Below are 9694 nucleotides of genomic sequence, written 5' to 3'. Positions count from 1 at the left end.
TTCTGGGCAGTAGCCCTCTCACCACACCAGATCTGGAAAGCTGGATGCCTCCGCTCCGGGAGTCTCAGTCCTGCCGCTGGTCAGGACCGTCACGCTGCTTCGCTCCGCAAGATGACCGGACCCTCGTTTGGCTCTGTCAGGTGTTTTGGATCAACACACCCGATCACACAGCTTCTCCAGCACACTGTGGTAAGGAACTCTCAGTGGTTGCTGTTCTGCTCTGCACAATGCAGGCCACACTCTCTGGAACACTCCCTCACAGATCCCTGTAGGCAGGCCACGCATCCAGAAGAGAAAGTAAATGGCCACGCTGGGCCTTTTATGACCTACCCAGCATGCAGTTCAGCCACTCAGTGTTCATGGGTAGGTGAGTGGGCATTGTGGGTAGGTGAGTCCTTTCACAAAGTAAAACAATGAAGTCATTTCCTGCTTAGCTGTTATGTGAAAGTTAAACAAGTCTATTTCCATTACATACCAGTAAAGGGAGTCACATACCAATCTATTAACATGGTCCTATTAATAGCATTACATGGCAAAAATTCCAGTGCTAAATACTCCCCCTGCTTTAAATCTTTGGTCCCCAATAGGGATAAGCCGAGCACCCCCTTGTTCGGTTCGCACCAGAACATGCGAACAGGCAAAAAATGTGTGCGAACACTGTTAAAGTCTATGGGACTAGACCATGAATAATCAAAAGTGCTAATTTTAAAGGCTTATATGCAAGTTATTGTCATAAAAAGTGTTTGGGGATCTGGGTCCTGCCCCAGGGGACATGTATCAATGCAATTTTTTTTTAAAAAGGCAGTTTTTTCGGAAGCAGTGACGTAACCGGTAACCCCGCCTCTCTGACATCACAGGGAAAGCCATAGGGAAGTCCCCGTCAAGTCCATGTGCGTCAGAGCGGGGCGGGGTCACCGGATGGCCCCGCCCTCTGTTATATAAGAAGTGTCAGAAGAAGAGAAGCGTCACACAGCGTGAGCCTCCAATGGATGTGGAGTGGCCCAAGAACGAAGCGGGGAAGAAGATGCCGCAGAGGAAGATGCCGGACGAGAACACCAGAGCAAGAAGCAGAGGATTGGAGGAAGAAGCAGAGGAAGAAGAAGATGGAAGAAGAAACTGAAGGAAGAAGACCCAAAGAAGATGGAAAGAAGAAGACTTTAAATAAAGGAATTGTCAAAAGCTGTCTTTTGACACTTTTTTGTGAAATGGTAGGGGTACATTTGTACCCCATTACCATTTTACACAGGGGGGCAGGATTTGGGGGTCCCCTTGTTAAAGGGGGCTTCCAGATTCCGATAAGCCCCCCGCCCGCAGACCCCCACAACCACCAGGCAAGGGTTGTGGGGATGAGGCCCTTGTCCCCATCAACATGCGGACAAGGTGCTTTGGGGGGCTACACCAAAGCACCCTCCCAAAGTTGAGGGCATGTGGCCTGGTATGATTCAGGAGGGGGGGCGCTCTCTCATCCCCCCTCTTTTCCTGCAGCCTGCCATGTTGCGTGCTCGGATAAAGGTCTGGTATGGATTTTTAGGGGGACCACCACGCCATTTTTTTTTTAATCATTTTGGCACGGGGTTTCTCTTAAAATCCATACCAGACATGAAGGGTCACAGCTGACGCTGACACCATGGTGTGTGCTGGTACAGATGTGTCAAGGGGTGAGATAGGGTTGTCCCTTACTGAATCAACCGTAGAGGGGTCAGGCATTTCAGAATTTATTTTAGCGGTAACTCTATCTAACACATCATAAGTCATGCCGCGTACACACGATCAGACAAACCGCCGGATAGTCCGCTGGACTTTCCGAAAGAGCGGACCTGCCCACACACGACCGGACTTTTCCCGGCGGACCTAGTCCGCTGGACTATGGTGGGAGTCCGCCGTACTTTTGAAATTAACGGACTTGCCCACACACGGAGGAAAGTCTGTTCATTTTGAACGCAGCTCCAGGTAGCCAGGACTTGCGAAGAAAGTCAATGTCGCCGCCTTAGGCGGCGAGATTAACACGTCGCTGGCCCCATTACCTGGTATGGACTTAAAGGGGAAACCCGGCGTAGGGGTCTCCCCCTAGGTCCATATAAGACCCTTATCCGAGCATGCAGCCCGGCCGGTCAGGAAAGGGGGTGGGGACGAGCGAGTGCCCCCCTCATGAGTGGTACCAGGCCGCGTGCCCTCAATATGGGGAAGGGGCCCCCCACCCCAAAGCACCTTGTCCCCATGTTGATGAGGACAAGGGCCTCTTCCCGACAACCCTGGCCGTTGGTTGTCAGAGTCTGCAGGTGGGGGGCTTATCGGAATCCGGGAGCCCCCTTTAATAAGGGGACCCCCAGATCTTGGCCTCCCACCCTATGTGAATGAGTATTGGGGTACCATGTACCCCTACCCATTCACCTGTAAAAAAAGGGTAAAAATAAAACACAACACATGTTTTTAAAATGATTTATTGCACAGCTCCGGTGGTCTTCTTCCATCTTGGGGGGGTCTTCTCGCCGGACTCCTCTGCTATCTTCTGCTCTTTTACTAACTCTTTCACTAGCTGCCGCCATCCGGGGGTCTTCTTCCGACTTCGGGGGTCTTGTCCCCCTCTTCGGTTCTTTTTGCCAGGCCTCCGCGCCTTCTTCCAGCTCTTTTACAAGTGGTGGCCCGGTCTTCTGTTGCCACCGCCGGATAATCTGATCGTGTGTATGCGGCATTAGTCTTTTCGGTGGGTGAATCTCTCTTTTGACTCTTTGGCCGCGTACACACGCGGGGACTGTTCGCCCAACTTTGTCCGCTGAACAGTGTTTCGGCAAACAGTCCGCTCGTGTGTGGGCTTTCAGCGGACAGTTTCAGCGAACAGTCCGCTGAACAAGGTTTTTCGGAAATTCCGAAAAACTGTCCGCTGAAACCTTGTTTCAGCGAACAGTCCCCTCGTGTGTAGGCTTGTTCGTCAAACTAAGTTCCGCGCATGCTCAGAAAGGATTTACACGCCGAAAGTTATAATGCAGTGTATAGGACGTCGTATTTTTCGTCCCGTCGTACGTGCCGTTCACGTCATCGCGCACGGTTTCAGCAAACTGTTCGTCCGTCGTGTGTGGCCATGTCCGTCCATGCTAATTTTGAGCGGACTGTTTGCCGAAACTGTTTGACGGACAAAGTTGGGCGAACAGTCCCCGCGTGTGTACGCGGCCTTTGTCTTTTAGGTGTAGAGGTTGAAGTTCTTCTTGTTTCTACTTCCTCTGGCATCCGACGTGGCTTGAGCCTTCAAACTCCTCCACAATCTGTCTACATACCTTCTATGGGAAGTCTCTGAGGTGTGGTCTAGAGAAGTGGCAAAAGCCAAATCCACTGGTAGTCGGGCTTCTCGTCAAAACATCAGACGATAGGGCGAATACCCTTTAGCATAATTTATGGTGCTATTGTAGGCGTGTACCATGGCTGTAATGTGTTTACTCCACTGTTGTTTTTGTTCGGAGGTCAGAGTCCCCAACACGTTGAGGAGGGTTCATTTAAACCTCTCTGGTTGAGGGTCTTCTTGTGGATGGTATGGAGTAGTCCTGGATTTCTGGATGCCTAGTAGATCCAATAGTTTTCTCTCAAAGTCTCTTCCATGATCTGAGTGGATCCGTTGAGGCAAACCAAAGTGGATGAAGAATTTTTCCACTAGACTCTTCACCACTGTAGATGCCTGCTGTAGCGAGTGAAGGGATCAGTTACTACTAGGATATCTTGCCCATTCAGGTCAGATTCCAAACATAGGAAATCTATGCATACCAGGTCCATTGGCCCTTGACTCTCTAAATGGCCCATTGGGGTAGCTCGCTGGGTAGGGATGAGCTTCGTGTTCAAGTCGAACATATGTTCTACTCGAATATTGGCTGTTCGCCCGTTCGGCGAATTCCGAACATTATGGGCCGTTCGCGCCAAATTCGTGTGCCACTCACGGCCCACAATGCACTGCGTCATCGCAGTGCATTGCTGGCTCATGATTGGCCAAGCATGCACTGTGACCCCGCATGCTTGGCCAATCACAGCGCCAGCAGCAAGGAGAGCCATGATTGGCCACAGGCAGGATGCCTGTGGCCAATCATAGCTCAGGCTGTGTAGTACACGCCCCACACTATATAAGGCCGCCAGCGCGGCGGCCTTGTGTAGTGTGTTGGCGTCTGAAGCAGTTAGTGGGTGTTCTGTGTACCTTCAACACAGTGTACACCAATCGTTATCGGCCGATTTTCGATCTTGCTCTTCTGTAGTGGTTGTTGTCTGCGTGCCCTGACCGCAGTATACACCGCTATATTCACCTCACCTATATAGCTAGTGATCTATCTTTTATAATAGAGCTTGCAGTCAGTAGTGTTAGGAGCTTGTGCGTGCTGTCTGCGTGCTCTGTACCCAGTACACACCGCTATATCCACCTACATAGCTCTCTCTATTTGAGCCATCTGCCATCTGCAGGAGTTATTGGAAGTTGTGTGTGCCTCCAGCACAGCACAGTATGCATCTGTATATACCCCTTTATCTCTGGTGTTCTATAATAAAGGCATCTGCAGGAGTTAGTGGGTGTTTTCTGCCTCCAGCACAGTATACAACTGTATCTACCCTTTATTGCTGTTCTCTAATAGAGCCATCTGCAGGGCTTAGTGGGTGTTGTGTGACTCCATTACAGTATACCCCTTTATCTCTGGTGTTCTATAATAAAGGCATCTGCAGGAGTTAGTGGGTGTTGTGTGCCTCCAGCACAATATACACCTGTATCTACCCTTTATTGCTGTTCTCTAATAGAGCCATCTGCAGGGCTTAGTGGGTGTTGTGTGACTCCATTACAGTATACCCCTTTATCTCTGGTTTTCTATAATAAAGGCATCTGCAGGAGTTAGTGGGTGTTGTGTGCCTCCAGCACAATATACACCTGCATCTACCCTTTATTGCTGTTCTCTAATAGAGCCATCTGCAGGGCTTAGTGGGTGTTGTGTGCCTCCAGTACAGTATACCCCTTTATCTCTGGTGTTCTATAATAAAGGCATCTGCAGGAGATAGTGGGTGTTGTGTGCCTCCAGCACAATATACACTACCCAACTGCTGTTTTACCCAACTCCCTTCAGGCCATTACCATGTCTGGAAGGCCAGCAAGGAGAGGCAGACAGGCACGAGCCGATAAAAGAGGGCAAGCAGGCTCTGTGTCTAGAGACAACAGTGCTGGTCATGGACGCGGTGCATTGTCATCAGCACGTGGCCATGGGACACGCTTGTCCTTCTTTTCGGCAGCTGGACATGTTGAACCGCAACATGCCAACGACTTGGTAGAGTGGATGACCAAGCCCTCTTCATCCTCCTCATCCTCTCTCACCCAGTCTCAGGGTACTAGCAAAGCAGCTGCCAACGCATCGTCTTCCCTCGTCTCAATGTCATCATCAGTGACTCCTTCCCTAGACCCACTACGTTCTCCTGAGGAGTCTCCTGAACTCTTTGAGCACAGTGTTGGGTACATGCTCCAGGAGGATGCCCAGTGTTTTGTAGGCTCTGATGATGACACTCAGCTAGAGGAAGGCAGTAGCGTGAATGCAGAGAGAGGGGATGCTCAAGAAGGACAGCAATCTGGCAGTCATGTTCCACAAGCTGCAGGATATTGCCAGGTTTGCTACAGCGATGAAGAGGGAGGGGATGATGAGGGCACTGACTCCACATGGGTGCTTGGTAGGAGAGAGGAGGAGGAGGAGGAGGCACATGTCCAATGAGGCAGGATGCCCTCCGGGGGCCAGCTTAGGGGCAGCACACCGACTGAATCACACCGCAGAGCTCCGCCTTTGCAGGGCGCTGCCTCTGCGCGTTATTCTAAAAGTTCTTTGGTGTGGGCCTTTTTTGAGACGAGTGCATCAGATCGCACCGCTGCTATTTGCAACATATGTCTCAAGCGTATCTCGCATGGCCAAAACATCTGCCGCTTGGGCACCACATGCTTGACCAGACATATGTTGACCTGCCATGCAGCTCGTTGGCAAGCGTACCTCAAAGACCCACACCAAAGAACAAAGCGGACCTCTCCTTGCTCCTCATCAGCTGGCATCTCCAACCCCACTAGACCTTCAGTCCTCTCTGAAACCTGCTCTGAGAGGAATGAAGGTGTAGAATTAGGTGTGTCACAGCCAAGTGCTTCCGGGCACTCTGCTAGCAGTACACCCACGTCCGATTATAGCAGGCAAATGTCCCTGCCCCAGCTGCTGGACCGGCGAAAGAAGTTCACTCCCAGCCATCCACATGCCCAGCGGTTGAATGCTAGCTTGGATAAATTGCTAGCACTTCAACTGCTGCCTTTTCAGTTGGTAGACTCGGCCCCCTTCCGTGAGTTTGTACAATGTGCGGTTCCTCAGTGGCAGGTCCCCAAACGCCACTTTTTCTCACGGAAGGCGATTCCGGCTCTCTACCGGCATGTGGAAGGCAATGTCCTTGCCTCGCTGGACAGGGCGGTCAGCGGTAAGGTGCATATTACCGCTGACTCATGGTCCAGCAGGCATGGACAGGGACGTTACCTGTCTTTCACGGCCCATTGGGTCACTCTTCTGGCAGCTGGGAAAGATGCAGGACAAGGTGCAGTAGTGTTGGAGGTTGTTCAGCCACCACGCCTCCAAAATGCTACTATTGGTTATGATGCACCTCTCTCCTCCACCCCCTCCTCTTCTTCTTCCTCCATGGCCTCTTCCAGTGCTCTGTCCTCAGAACCAGCGGTGCTCCGTAGGCGTTCCAGGGGCTATGCAAGTACGCAGGCAAACCGATGCCATGCCGTGCTTGCGCTGGTTTGTTTGGGGGACAGGAGCCACACTGGGGCGGATGTTTTGTCAGCTCTGCAGGGGCAGGCCGAGAGGTGCTTGACGCCACGCCAGCTTAAGCCAGGAATGGTGGTTTGCGACAATGGCACCAACCTCCTCTCCGCCCTCCGACAGGGACAACTGACCCATGTGCCCTGTGTAGCTCACGTCCTTAACCTGGTGGTGCAGCGGTTCTTGGGCAGGTACCCGGGCTTACAGGATGTCCTGAAGCAGGCCAGGAAAGTCTGTGTGCATTTCCGCCGATCATTTAATGCCTGTGCTCGGCTGGCTGAGCTCCAAAAGGAGTTGAACCTGCCCAAGAACCGCCTTATATGTGACATGCCCACCAGGTGGAACTCAACGTTGGCCATGCTGCAGCGGCTGCACACGCAGCAGAGGGCCATCAATGAGTACCTGTGCGACTACGGCACCAGGACAGGGTCAGGGGAGCTCGGTTTTTTCTCACCATGCCAATGGGGCATGATCAGGGATGCATGCACTGTCCTGTCACCGTTTGAGGAGGCCACAAGGATGGTGAGCAGTGACAGTGCATGCATTAGTGACACTGTACCTCTTGTCCACCTCTTGGAGCATACGCTGCGTGGAATAATGGACAGGGCACTTGAGGTAGAACAGAGGCAGGAAGAGAGGAGGACTTCCTTGCCTCTCAAGGCCCCCTTTATCCAGACAGTGTTCCTGCTGTGCCACCCATCACACAGGAAGAGGATGAGGAGGAGGAAGAGGAGGATGATTGTGTCAGCATGGAGGTGGAGGCTGGCACTCAGCATCAGCAGCAGCAGTCTTGTAGGGATGATTTACAGTCCCAAGAAACACGTGGACTTGTACGTGGCTGTGAGGAGGTAGCTGCGGATCATGTTGTCCTTAGTGACCCAGAGGACTCCGGACCGAATGCCTCAGCTAACCTACGCTGCATGGCCTCCCTGATCCTGCAAAGCCTGCGGAAGGATCCTCGTATTCTTCGGATCAAGGAGAGGGACCATTACTTGCTGGCCACTCTCCTTGATCCACGGTACAAGGGTAAGGTTGCCGACCTTATCTTGCCATCGCAGAGGGAGCAGAGGATGAGACATCTCCGGGAGGCCTTGCAGAATTGTCTGTGCAACGCGTTCCCAGAGACTGGGAGGTTACAAACTCCTGGTCCTGGACAACGTGTTGCTGAGGCATCGGTCAGAAGGAGCGGTGGAGAAGGTGGCCGTCTGACTGATGCTTTCAGACAATTTTTTAGTCCGCAGCCCCAAGGTATGATCGGTTCCAGCAACCATCGCCAGCGTCTGATTTACATGGTGCAGGAATACCTATGGGCAAGGTCAGACTTGGACACCTTTCCCACCGAAAATCCTCTGGCTTACTGGGTCTTGAGGATGGATCACTGGCCAGAGCTTGCACAGTATGCAATTGAGCTACTGGCCTGTCCTGCATCCAGCGTTCTTTCGGAACGCACCTTCAGTGCTGCTGGTGGCTTTGTTACCGATCACAGGGTGCGCCTGTCCACCGAATCAGTTGATCGACTGACCTTCATCAAGATGAATCAGTCTTGGATAACCCACAGCTACCAAGCACCTGAAGCTGATGTAACCGAATAATTTTTTGGAAATATCACATCCCTTCAAGACTGCATATGCTGATGCTGAGTGACTGTCCTGTAATGTTGATTGTCTATCCTCTTCCTCCTCCGCTGATATGTTGGAAGAACATTTCTGGTTCTGGGTGATGCCATCAGCCCAATTTATATTTTAGTATATGGAAGAGGTTGCAGTGTGGTGGCCCCAGCACCAGTGCCTAAGGCCCAATTTTTCTGCCCCTGTTTAACAGGGGCGTTTAATTACAATTTTTGATGCAATGCTTTGCAGCAGGGCTAATTCCTGCAATAAAACTAGAGTATATGGCAGAGGTTGCAGTGTCGTGGCACCAGCACCAGTGCCTAAGGCCCAATTTTTCTGCCCCTGTTTAACAGGGACATGTAATTACAATTCTTGGTATAATATTTCACAGGAGGGCCCGTTCCTGTGCCCACCCAGAGTAACTATGAGGACTTATAGTGTTGTGGCACCAGCACCACAACCACCAAAGGTCAATTTTTCTACCACTGTTCAACAATGGCATGTAATTACAATTCTTGATATAATCGTTCACAGCAGGGCGCTCCAGCGCCCACCAAGAGTCACTTTGAGGGCTTACAATGTTGTGGCAAAACCAACACCTTGTTCTGCCATTTCTGCATAGCATATAGGGCAGGCCCCTACTTTCAAACATCCAACTTACAAACATCTCCTACTTGCAAATGGAAGGAGACAACAGCAAGTGAGATGAAAAAAGATGTACGACAAAACAAATTATACAGGGGTGATAACCCTTCCCTATGTTTTCCAAAAAGCTTAAAAATAGTTTTTTTGACTGGAGCTACACTTTAAAAATGTACCAGTTGAAAATTACAAACAGATTCAACTTAACACAACAAACCTACACAGTCCCTGTCTTGTTTGCACCGCCTGTATACTGCTGTTCTGAGTATATAGGGCCTGGGGGCCACACGCGTTTCCTTTTTTTAATATGGGTACTGGGTTCCCCTTAATATGCGTACAAGACCCAAAGGGGCTGGTAATGGGCAGGGAGGGCTACCCATGCCATTTTTCTCAATGATTTTCAACCATATTGCAGGAACCAGATATAACATTAAAACCGCAAGCAGTTTTAAATGATGTTATTTCCGTTTAATGTCATTTTGTGCAGGGACTGTTCTAAACACGGGAAACACGTGGCACTTCACAGGCATACTACAGACACCCCCAGGCACCATATTTAAAGGGATATTTCACTTTTTTTTCACTTTAATCGTCATTTAAATCAGTGCTCCTGCCAAAACGGCCATTTTTAAAAACATTTTAGGCATT

Source organism: Lithobates pipiens, unplaced genomic scaffold (assembly GCF_037356315.1).
Source record: "Lithobates pipiens isolate NorthernLeopardFrog02 unplaced genomic scaffold, aLitPip1_a1.2 Scaffold_30, whole genome shotgun sequence".
In the NCBI taxonomy this organism is placed as follows: domain Eukaryota; kingdom Metazoa; phylum Chordata; class Amphibia; order Anura; family Ranidae; genus Lithobates; species Lithobates pipiens.
Note: the sequence above shows the minus strand (reverse complement) of the source record.